This window comes from Montipora capricornis, chromosome 7 (assembly GCF_036669925.1).
Source record: "Montipora capricornis isolate CH-2021 chromosome 7, ASM3666992v2, whole genome shotgun sequence".
NCBI lineage: Eukaryota > Metazoa > Cnidaria > Anthozoa > Scleractinia > Acroporidae > Montipora > Montipora capricornis.
In genome coordinates this window covers 11,940,991-11,953,490 of record NC_090889.1, presented here as the reverse complement: position 1 = coordinate 11,953,490, position 12,500 = coordinate 11,940,991, and the positions used below count along the sequence as shown (strand labels likewise).

At 39.0% G+C, this 12,500-nt stretch overlaps 1 protein-coding gene across 1 annotated transcript in view; it reads left to right on the top strand.

Annotated features, from left to right (window-relative positions):
• The window catches only part of LOC138055634 (neural cell adhesion molecule 1-like), a 36,671-nt gene that overhangs the window by 5,246 nt on the left and 18,925 nt on the right, over positions 1 to 12,500 (top strand). The gene's annotated exons all lie outside the window — the stretch shown is intronic.

Sequence of the window (12,500 nt, the reverse complement as noted above, 5' to 3'; positions counted from 1 at the left end):
AATTTGCATAATTAAAAGCCGTGACAGGTGTCACGATTCTACAGATTTAAAATTCCAAAAATTGCCTCTTATGACGCTTAAATTCGTCTGCAACCTCTAAAAGGAAGTTATCAAGCTTCTTTAACTACTTCTGAATCCAAAGAGATCCTTAATAGAGATGAATTCAAGAGTAATAATCAACATGATTAACTTTCGGGCATAACTTGTAACTACCAACACTATGAACAAACGTTTTGGAATGCTCTATCTCATATCTAAATCAGCATTTGATTCAAGTTCTCTCAGCATCAAGAATAATGATAAAAAAAAAAAACATTTTAGAAAAGCAACGTAAATTTTAATTCCTTTCCTCAATTTCAAGGTGTAGTCTGGCGGATATGTGAAAAATGCTGCACTTTGTAAAGAAAGCACCAAATTTTGCACAGAGGTTGTTTATGGCAGTCTCAAGAGATTTTGGAATGGAGCCATTGACAGAAATTAGGTCTAGGCCATTTAAGGGGTCTTTATGCATGAAAGCGAGGCTAGACTAACAAGATGCCCATTCTGGCCTATCACATTAATTCAAAATGTTCCAAATTACGTTGGTGTTACTTTGTATTTGACGTCATGATATCATCAACTAACAATACAACACAGGAACTTATAAGTTTTTTTTTACACACGACAAGGTAATTTTCGTCATGACCTTGACCTTCACGACTGTACTGTCTTTTCATCTGACTTTAGGTTTGCTTCACATGTAACACATGTCAATGATTATAAGACAACAACACTAGTTAGGAGGTGTTTTCATTGGTTTGAGCAGTTAAAGCACTTTCAGAAAGTCTCAGTATTTAAAAGCAAATCACGTGACCTCGAAAAGAGGGGCCATCTGCAGTTAACTTAAGATGGCTTAAAACAGTTTTCAGCACTTTCCAAGACTTAGATTTTGATGGGTCATAATTACCACTCTTTATCAATTGATGCTACAATCGTGGTATAAAAAAAACTGCCCAATCACTGGAGAACACGTTGGTATTAATTGCGTTACACAATAGGTTACCATAGCAACACAATGACCCACTAACAACACCCTTAATTTCATCTTTAAGCGCTTATATTTCAAAACCGGAACGGTGAAACCCTTTCTTATTACAGAATTTTGATAATCGGGATAAGATGCGACTTTTGGCAAAGTTTAAAAAAAAATTGTATATGGGGTTCAGGGCCACCTTAAATTTTTGAAAATTGACACATCAAAATCTAAGTCTTGGAATGTGCTGGAAATTGTAAATTTTGAGCCACCTTAAGTCTTCTCGCTACTTATATTAAATACTTCACACCTCAGCAATATTGTTCCCAAATTAATTAAAGAAAAGGGGAGGGGTGTTTGAATGACTTGTGATAGTACAGTAACTGCAGGTTGCAACAATAGCGGCCATCTTGGATTTTTTCAGTACTATGAATTCGAAGCTTTCGCATGACTTTTGCAGCGGAGGTATTATATAAAATAGCAAGTCTCAGTTAATCAGTTATTCCCCCAACCTTGATAAGCGTAATCAATCTATTACACAGTCTCCACCACAAGTGCAAAGTGCAGTGCACTTAAGAGCCACTTGGATGCATGAGCAGTTAGACCTGCAACCTTTCTTGCAGCGACATTTTATAAATGCATCACAAGATGATGATACGTCTGGCAATGTGGTCCAGAGGGGCTTCCAGCCAAAATCAGTCTTCATCCATCCCCATTGACTTGGACATGGCAAGTTCATCACTGGAACAATTGCTTGACCCCAGCAATGTCTACCCTGGTATGCTGCTCTTCTAGTATGCTGGATAAGAGCAGCCTGCGTTGGGGGTATAGATTCAATAGACTTTGCCTTCTGTGAAAACCGCTGCTTGCGTGCCTCGTTAACGCGCATTTTGGTACTGGTGCGGTCATACAGAAGAACAACGAATCGCTCTAGCTTTCTCAGGCATTCTTCACTCACATCATCTGGGTTGTTGGACAATTGAAGGAATGCCGAAGTTGCTTTTTCATAGGCCATCCACGTGATCCATGCAGTCTCTTCCCTTTCCCAGAGAAACAAGAAACAGTATCACAGCCATTAAAAGCGTTAAACACGGGTAGTGATCTTGTCTTTTTAGGACCAAGACGAGATGCAATTTCATGAACAGCTAGTTATCTCAAACTAGTACCACTGCCAAAGGCAATCCACAGCTCATTGATGTTAAGCTTCTGGGTCATGCCAATGCAGATGATAACGACATCAGTGTCTACAGTACGTATGACGATGTTCTTGTGTCCTGCTTTCGACGCATCTGCTGCATGAACAGAATTCTGGCGTCTGCTTCCTCGTGGTTACATGGAGTATGGCTAGAACCGTCAAACCGCAGTAGACTACAAAGAACCTGTTCTCCTTTCGTGGTAATGACTTGCTTCCCATCGTCGAACTCTACAGGAGGAATCTGTTCTGCTAAAAAACTGAATAGTTCCTTCTTCTTTTCATCTACACGCAGGAATTCCTTCCAGTTTTTTGGAAAAGTTGTCAAAGACTGAACACGCCGGCGAATACCACGTCCTCTCTTTTCTCTGGTCGTTGCTTTCAAACTGTCTGGTACGTACTCGTCCCATATGATGTCAAGGCTTTGCACATGCTGCAGCTGGCCCTTGACATATGGAATGAACACCAGATCTGCATACTCTTGAAATGTTTTTACTGTATTTGTTGGTTTTAGCATGTTAATAGCTGCTGCACCATCAATTATAGCTACATCTATTGGTGTCGGGGCACTGGTTCGAGGCTGCGAAAGTGATTGAATGCAGTCTGTCAGGTCGGATTTCTTTCCTGGAAGACGAAGCTTTCCATTTTGTGATATTGATGGTGGACAACCTTGGTGTTCATGTTTAAAAAAAAAACGTCCAAGTCTCCTTCTCTTGTTTGACACGAGATAAACAGCCGTGAGAAAAGTGCACAGTCACTCTTAAAAGTTGTGATTTGCTGCTTGTCTTTGGATGGTTCTTTCTGGTGAGGACTTCTGAACAGTGGAAGGTTATTCTTCTTAATAGGATCATGCATGTTCTTTGTTTTTTCTTCACTTAATCTCTGCTTGACGAATGTTTCAAACTGTTCTTGTCCAAGTGTTTCGATCTCTTCTACTGTTTTCACTACAGAAGCATCAGCTAAATTTTTAGTATCAAGAACGAGAAGATCTCCACTTTCATCAGTGAATGAATTTCCCATGTCATCGATGACCGAGATTAAAGACTTCACATCCTTAGTGAAAGATAGTTGGGTGCCTTTTGCCTCTTCGTGATGCTGTGTCTGAGGAAGCTTCAAATTCTGCTATCAACCTTGCAACTTCTGTACCAAAAATCATCCAGCGCCGTAGAGCGGCAGGATTTTCTGTCAGCCCAACAGCTCCCCCGTGACCCTTCACCATAGCAGTATTCTGTTCATGTGCTTGGTCAATGGCGATGGCTGAAAACACTTCTGTACTGTAAATCCACCATCGAGAAGGCGCGCATAGGTCTGTGGAAGCCTCTTCTATCTTCTAGCCAGTTACCGAGAACTGAAAGGGCTGCCATCTCTGTAAGAAGTCCTCCAAGAATGAAAACAAAGTGTTGCTCGCCATGGGACTCAGGCCACTTCCATTATATTTGCTTGGCTACAGTGAACAAGGGTTGATCAACTGCTATGACTGGGACCTGGCCAGGGTTGAGGTATTCTGTGGCTTTCTTGATCACGTCCATCGAGTGGCGAATCATGTGCACACTTTTAGCTTCATCTGGGAAAAAAGGAAGCAGCGATGTTATTGCTGGCATTACTGCTTGCTTTGGCTGTAAGTTGGCATGATGTGCTGCCCAAGCTACTGGTGTCTCTCCCTGATATTATTCTTGATTTACTGATATCTTCACTTGATCAACCCATTCATATTCGTCAGTGATTGCCCTTGATAGAAAACAGCCATCGGCACCTTCGGGTCTACCCATGTCTGGTGGTTGTGCTCTTTCGCCTCGCAGAAGAGCAGGGGGTACCTCCGCATACCATTCTGGCAAAGAACAAATTGATTTAGTAACTGATCCAGTATCATTTGCCATGACGATCGCCTCTCGCTCACATCCTGGATTACCTTCAGATATATTTTGGAAAAGGGAAATGTTAGTTCCATGAAACGAACCCTGGGCCGTGTTTGAGCTGGGGTTGTGGTCGATGTTGTCTATGGCTGAAGTTGTAAACAGGCCTCTTCGTAGTTTAATGGGGCACAAAACACCATCCTCTTCAAATCTACGACAGACGGAGTTTCCAATCTCCGTTGAGATGCCAAGAACACGATCATAGGAAATCGATATGCCCAATTTAAAAAGAGTGTCCACTAGTTCTCGTCTGCGCGTTTGTGCATGGACAGTCAGACCAACGTAAAGAGGCACAGGTGTTTCTCGGTCCTTACTATGGCGACCACAATTTGAATTTGTTTCACGGCGACGGAAAAAGCAGTTGAACTGAAGTAACTGGGCAACAGTGAGTGCAATGTTGGGCAATGTTTGGCCCATACAAAATCATCTTTACCAAAGACACCAGAGATGATGGAACTGAGTTCTCTTGACACTGTCTTTGAAATGTCCCCTTAAAAGTAGACTTGGTAGCCAAAATTTCCTTCCTAACAATAGTGGCTGCCTTTGCAAGGTAGTTTGCATTAGTGTCTTTGTCATCTTCACAGACTTGCTGTAGTGCTGTTCCAATGTCGCTATCAAAAGCCAACAACGTATCCCGACCCTGTTTGTAGGCTCGTAGACTAGGAATACTTGCTAGTATCCTATCCTTTAGTCTAGTTGAATGCAGAGCGCCTGGTTGAACAATGCCAAGTTGCTTTAATCTGGATGTGTACATTTCCGACAGCTTTGTCATCTTAAACACTAAAACACTCTTACTTTCAGCTCGACTTTCCTCTATGTATGAAATTAATTCTGCAAGGACAATTCCGTGAGTCAGTTTTTTCGTCGTCATCAACTTTCGCCGCTTTTGACCTTGTTGTCGTTGCTCAGTGTTGTTAAGCATGCTTTGTGATATTTAGCTTCTAGTGCCACCATGTCACGGCGCTTAGCTTCGCCAACAAGTTCTCCAAACCGCCTATTATTATTGTAGCATCTCTTTATGACCTGTAACTTCCCCATTAATGTCCATTTTAAAGTTATGTGAAGTACCTCACCAAAACGTAATGGCAAGAACTTTTTTGTATGTGCTGTATAAAAGTGACTGAAGGTCAAGGTCAAGGTAATTCAGAATTTACAAGATCACAGGTGATCATAGATGAGAGGAACATGGAGCTGGGTTAGCAAATGAAGTTATAATAACAAAAAGCAAGGAAAACCTGTGTATCAAACGGTGTTAATATTCACATGATTGGCAAAATAGGTATTTTATGATTTTAGCCTCGTTTTCATGCAAAATAACCACTTAAAGTGGTACTACAACCAAAAAAAGATTTCTTTTTTTTCTTTGGATTTCAAAACTATGTTAACTAAACACTAAATGATCCAAGTTTTAAGTTCTGATTTAAAAAAAACACCTGTTTATTTTAACTGCACTTTTCTTATTTATTGGTCCGCCATTACTAACTTTAAAATCTTGAGAGAGCTGGGTCGAGGAGAAAATGACGTCAAAGACTCACTAGTTTAAGAATGTGTACGCGGCTGAATTAATATGCAGCACGGGAGTTTCGGGCTTTCAGACTTTTAAACCCGTGTTTTGCATATATAATAAATTGCGTTTACACGCTGAAATTTTAAGCTAGTGAGTAAATGACGTCATTTTCTCTAGATCCAACCCTCTGATGCCTAATCGGTCAGTTTTGAACGTGAGTAATGGCGGACCGTGAAATCCAAAACTTACACTCAAAATAAACAGCCTTCGGATAAAACTCAAAGCTCAAAATTTTGCCAGTTAGGTGTTAAGCGAACACGCTTTCAAAATCTGAAGAAAAAAAGGATATGATTTTTTGATCATAGTACCACTTTAAATGATCTTAACAAGATTTTTAGCGGTGGCACTATATCAGAGATTTTTCATTGTATCCTAAGCTACCTTTGTGCAAAATTTGGTGATTTCTTCACAAAGTGCACGATTTCCCTCAAATATGCACATATCCGCCGGACTAGTGAATCTCACCTGCGGTGCAATAAACGTTCATCATGCTGACAAATACGATTTAACGCCAAAAAAAATCAAACTTGTCTTTTAACTGTTGACAGTAAAAAAGAAGGTTAATTGAGATTACCTTCTCTTAAGGTTTTGATGAAAGACATTTATCCAGCCAGTTGAGAGTAACGCTTTGGTTGTAGCTTTTCGTTAAATTTCACAATCGGCCAAACCGACCGGAGTAAACATATACATCATGCGACAAAGTGCTCTCTCTCTCTCTCTCTTTATTGCAACCAAAAAAATTTTGCGAGAATAATATTCACTCTTCCTCTACAGAAAAATTGACCCTACTTTCAATAGCTTTTCCTCCTTGAAATACACATTTTTGACTCAACATAACCAGCAAACTGACGTGACGTCATGTCAAAAGCTGTAAGACACTTAGTCTATCTGTGCGGCTACATTTTTGTTTGTATCCATTATTTGAAAACCTGTTTGACTAAATCACAGCATACTATACCTGGGGATTAGATATCATTAGAAAGGCAACCCACCCACCCTTCTACCTCAGTTTGCCAGGGTACTAATCATAATTCGCGCAGATACTAGTTCACTCCTACAGGCAACAACACAATATTGTTCATCTATGGCTATGTACCAATTTCCTACGCCAAATATGTTTACTCTTTTGTTCTGAACGCAACTTTAACATGCGTCTTAATTTTATACCACACGTGCCGCAAAAAGAATCCCGTTTAGGACATAATTATTCATAAACATTCGCTAACACCAGACGATCTTCTAAAACTATTCCATTACTAACATTCTACTTGCGACATTCATATTCCTTGACCGCTTCCTTTAATTTGTAAATTAAAATGGCCTTCACGTCCTTAACCCTAAAAGGAAGGTCGAGGTACACACAGATGGCCTTTAATGTAGCTACATTAAATTAAGAGAGTGCATCTGATTTGATGAGCTCGCAAATGCCATAGCCGTCATACGTTATTGGGTGAATAAGTCCTATTTTGGTGACAACCTTGTCTACGGCCATTTGCCTGTCTTTCTCGGTAAGGTTTGCCATTTCCTCTTCAACAAGGCCGTCATGGTCATCATCCCCGCATTCCTGTGAAGATTTTCGCCTTTTGCTGGTTGCAAGCCGTGAAAAGAAACCTTGTATTTGAGCCTTCGACAACCATTCACTTCTTTGAAACTTTCGCTGTCCTTCACTGTTTCTTTCTACCCGCATGTCAGCAGCCACTTGCGCTGGATCGGCCTTTTGCTGTGAGGTAGCTTTTTACATTTTCGGGAAATCTAGTACCTCCTCCTCTCGGCTTTTGCAGTGCCCAGCCCAAATCACAAGGTTCATTCCCTACTTGCTCACAGCCCGTTGCTTCTCCAGTGGACAAAGACAATTTGGATTCAAGTGTTACAGACAAAAACGTTTCTGCCCAATCGCGCCTCAGATTATCATGCAAGCTCTCGGAGCCTACTTTAATTTCTTGTCGTGCTGACCAAAATGGATGTGGTCCTGAAGTTCCTCTGACGTAGCGAACTCAATGGAACAACCGGACACGGGGCACATGAAAAGAGGGTTATCACAGGTTCCTTCATCATCGATGGGAGTCGGCTTAATAGCCCTGGATAACATGGGGAAGAACTCACGACTTTGAACGTTCCCGGAGTATTTCATTTCTTTAGTATTACAAAATAAATAAATAAATAAATAAATAAATAAATAAATGTATTTCTCTTTTTAAAACGTGTTGTTTAAAGAATGCCTAAACAAAAGCAGCCAAAGTGACAAAGGCTGCCGGGAAGTGTAGTTGGCGAGTACATTATTCAAATAAACGACACAGTTTAAAGTGGTACTATGATCAAAAGATCATTTCCTTTTTTTCTTCAGATTTTGAAAGCGTGTTCGCTTAACACCTAACTGGCAAAATTTTGAGCTTTGAGTTTTATCCAAAAGCTGTTTATTTTGAGTGTAAGTTTTGGATTTCATGGTCCGCCATTACTCACGTTCAAAACTGGCCGATTGGACCTCAGAGGGTTGGATCTAAAGAAAATGACGTCATTTACTCACTAGCTTAAAATTTCAGCGTGTAAACGCAATTCATTATATATGCAAAACACGGGTTCAAAAGTCTGAAAGCCCGAAACTCCCGTGCTGCATACTAATTAGGCCGCGTACACACGCATTGCATTCTTAAACTAGTGAGTGTTTGACGTCATTTTCTCCTCGACCCAGCTCTCTCAAAATTTTAAAGTTAGTAATGGCGGACCAATAAATAAGAAAATTCCAGCGAAAATAAACAGGTGTCTTTTTAAAACCAGAAGTTAAAACTTGGGTGAGTTAGTGTTTAGTTAACATAGTTTTGAAATCCAAAGGAAAAACAAAATTGTTTTTTGGTCGTAGTACCACTTTAAGAGTCTGATTCAGTAACTGCCTTCACGATGCTGCAAACCAAAAGAAATTTCAACAGTTAATAACTGTACAAGAGAAAAAAAAATGCTCGTGGAGAGCGTCATTAAATCTAACTGCGACATAATGGGCATTGATGATTTTTAACAGAATTACAAACTGATATATAAGAATTGTTTGCGACTCGTTTCACTGACTCATTCTTACAGTCGGGTGTATGTAAAATGCAGAACCCACCCGGAACCTGCCGGAACCACCAAGAAAATTGATATTAGAAGATAACTTATTATAAAATTGAAAATTTATAAACTGAAAATGCAATAACTAATAATTAATTAATGAAGTATATTTCAATATAAAATACCGGAAACAGGACGGCACCTGACTTTCAAATGGAGTGCTTGCCATGCCAAAGGTCAAAGTCCAAAGTGTTTTCTCGACTGGAGACCACGTGTGTTGTGCAAGTTCGACCATAAATGAGCACAGGCTAACCATCTTAAACTCGTGTGTGTTGACTTTCAGTTGTGTTGACACGGATAAATTATTGTATCGTCTCTAGTTAACTCATATGGTTTAAAATAAAGATGACGATAAAATATTTTTGCCTCGTGTTGCGTTCTATTTACAAATAAAGTGGAATGACTACGGCTTTGGATAGCTTTGGGGAGGATTATTTTGTAGCGGTTGAGTGTGTGTGAATAAAAAGTAAAGACAGCAACTAATTTTGACCACCACTTCAAAGCAATCTGAATTCAAATTCGAGAAAAATCTCAGACAAAACTTACTACATTCCGTTAGAAGACGTCCTCGACTATGGCCCTACTAAGTTTACTCTCGCAGGCAAATTATTTGTACCAGAAAAACTCAGATTTTCGACCCTGGATAGCATCGTAAAAGGATCGACCAAACCATTTAGGAACTTCGATATTCTAAATAGGACAGCCGTTGAGGTAAATGATGCCCTGATTGGTTGATTGAAATACCGAAGTTCCTCTGCTTTTCCTCGATCCTTATACTATAATAATAATAATAATAATAATAATAATAATAATACTCTTTTAGAGCGCAGCTACATAATCGCCAGCAAAACTGGTGCCACTTTTACAGCGATTCAGATGACTGGAAATATCAGAGGTACATTCCAGAAGCGATCTTAGGGATTTCTGTCCTCTGAACTCCCCACACCCACTGCTGTCTTTGTTTTTCATAAAGCATGCAGCCATTTTCACTATCTGCCCTTTCCCAAACTTAACTCTTTTGTTTTGACGCACTTGTTGTCGGTTTTTGAGAATGTTTGTAAAGGAAAGGATAGAACGGGGAACTAAAAATGGAGCCGGAACTAAATTTATGAAAGGACATCTTGAGGCAATAAAGAAGTGATATTGCTTTCTGTCAACTTTAAATTTACGGTAGTGATTTTAGGAAAGAAATAATATTTTTCTTGGTAGCCCTGAAAATAAGCCACGTTTTCTATCTAGTAACATACATGTATTATTCAATCTAAAACTCCAAATCCAAATTCCTTAATTTCACACTGCAGTTATACCGTGCCAAGCGGCTGCCGCTGACCTACATAAGCATCCCACGTGAATTAATGCTTCCAGATAAATGTCAAAGAATGCTCCAAAACTCAATAAAATGATGTTTCGAAAACCAATTGTTTCTATGAAGACCTTTCATTGCAACGTACATTTTATAGCAACTAACATTAATCTAATTTTTCAATTAAGTATCTTTGATCTGTAACAGTTCACGTTTTGCGGTTTGATGCTGAGCTTAAAATTTATTTTTTCTTGAATTCTGTTTCCCCCACCTATTTTAACCTTAATTTATCTTAAAACAAAGAAACAATGGCAAAAAATAGACTAATCATCGGGCACTCATGAAAGACTTTTGTCCAGAGCAACCGTAATTTACTTTCTCCATTGTCGGCCCGCTCATGAAATAATTGAACTTGACGCAATTAGTTCTGGCTTTATGTTTTAAAGGCACAAGCATTCTAAAGGCCTTTGGGAATTCATTGCTGGCATTTCAGGCGAAATTTTGCCTTAAAACAAACGTTTTGCGAATTTAAAAAGTCACAGAATCATGACCTCTGACACTGGCCGATAATTTATGCAGACAAGCATTGTTTGCTGATTTTGATCTCTTATCGCTTGTGATCTCAGGAGATACCCGCACGTTTGAAGTTATAAATCGGTAAAATAAGTTTAGAACTTTACCTCAATGTGATTTTTATATCAGATTTAGACCGTAACGTTTGAGATATTTTCCTTCAAAACTTCATTACATTCCGGGATTAAATTAAACTAGCAGAATAGGACGTCTTTGAACTACTCTAGCTTGTTCAATTTTTTATTAAAGATGTTTACATTTTGTCTGTGAACTATCTATAGTAAACTAAGAAAACTGACTTAAACAGATTTTTCTTGCAGCCATTCGTTTTTTTGCAGGGCGCCTCTCAAAATCCGACAATTTTAGTTTTTCTAACAACCTCCGAGACGCCGCGATGGGCTCAATTCGTTTTTGGCTTGTAGCAGAGCTTAGAAAAAGAATTTAAAAACAAAAATAGCGATTTTGGTATATGCGTACCAGAGCCTCTTCACTGACAAAAAATAAAGGAAAACTATTTTTGGTCACGAAATCGAGAGGACCGCTTTTAGCGGGACTGCCACTTAAGTATTTATTTTTTGGCAAACATTATTTCTTTTTTATACTAGAACGTTTTCAGTTAAGACTACAGTACATTCAATTATTTATCATGAAATCAAAGATAACCGTTTTCAAGACAAACTGAAATCACACTTAAGAACCAGAATTTAAAAGGTCAACATACGTTCTTTGGTGACCAGTTAAAGACATGAGTGAAAAAAGACGTCCTGAAGGCTTTTGTTTTGGCCCTTACATGGATAGTATTTATCAAAATGATAGCATGATACGAATTTCCAAAGATGAACGCTGATAAGCATTAGGGCAAGTAAAGCCGTGCCTAAACGAGAGAGAGAGTTGATGAGAGTTGACGCCGGGAGTTGAAACTCTTGAGAGTGATCGTGAGTTGGCCAAACGAGAGCGAGAGTTGACGAGAGTTTGTCGAAAGTTTCACGCGTAAAAAAGAGGGACCCTGGGAAAACCCTATCTAATGTGTTTTTTTGTTTTTTGTTTTTTTTTGAGATGACTAAGTTTAACAAAAATTTTTTCATCCTTTGAAGCCAATCTGTTTCTGACACGGTGCATTTCATAAGTTAATTCTAATGTTAACATAATGTAGTGGAAACACTTCGGTCACCAATGACCCCAATTTCTTCAAAATGGATATTTAAAAAAACTCAATGTATTCAAACTTGGAAATAATAATGTAATAAAGTAAAATCCCGCAAGTAAGAACCAATTTTTAAGAACCTGTTTGCCAAAAAATTGTCCTTTAGACTCCCTCGAAACAAGAGCCTGTTGACCGTAAGATTTGAAACAGGTTCTTATTTCTAGTCTAAAACATACGTGCAATTTGGCAAATAAGATCAATTGATTGATGTTCTGAAGATTCATGTGATATTTCAATTTTACTCATTATAGTCATTTTTATGTGGATTTTTTAATTGTCTTTAAATATCACTCAAAAAGGCACCGTTATGACGGCATCATAATGAGATTTTATGGCAAGGTATTGCTTAGATATCGGTTTGCAGGCTAAGGCGGCAAGCTCTAAGCCTATTTTATTTCCAGCCAATCAGAATTCAGGGCGTTCCGGACGATATCGTTCTTAAGCGCGTTTTTCCATGCGCTCACCCCCTTTCAATCGCTTGCCATCACGCTGTTCTCATCGCTTTTTTGAACCAATTTTCAGCAATTTTTAGGCAAGTACTCTCTTTTCCTTTTACCGTTGCTATTATTCAATGGCTGAGCAGCGTGTTTTAGTTCTTGATGATTCTTTTATTCTTTTCCTGTCCCGTGATTCC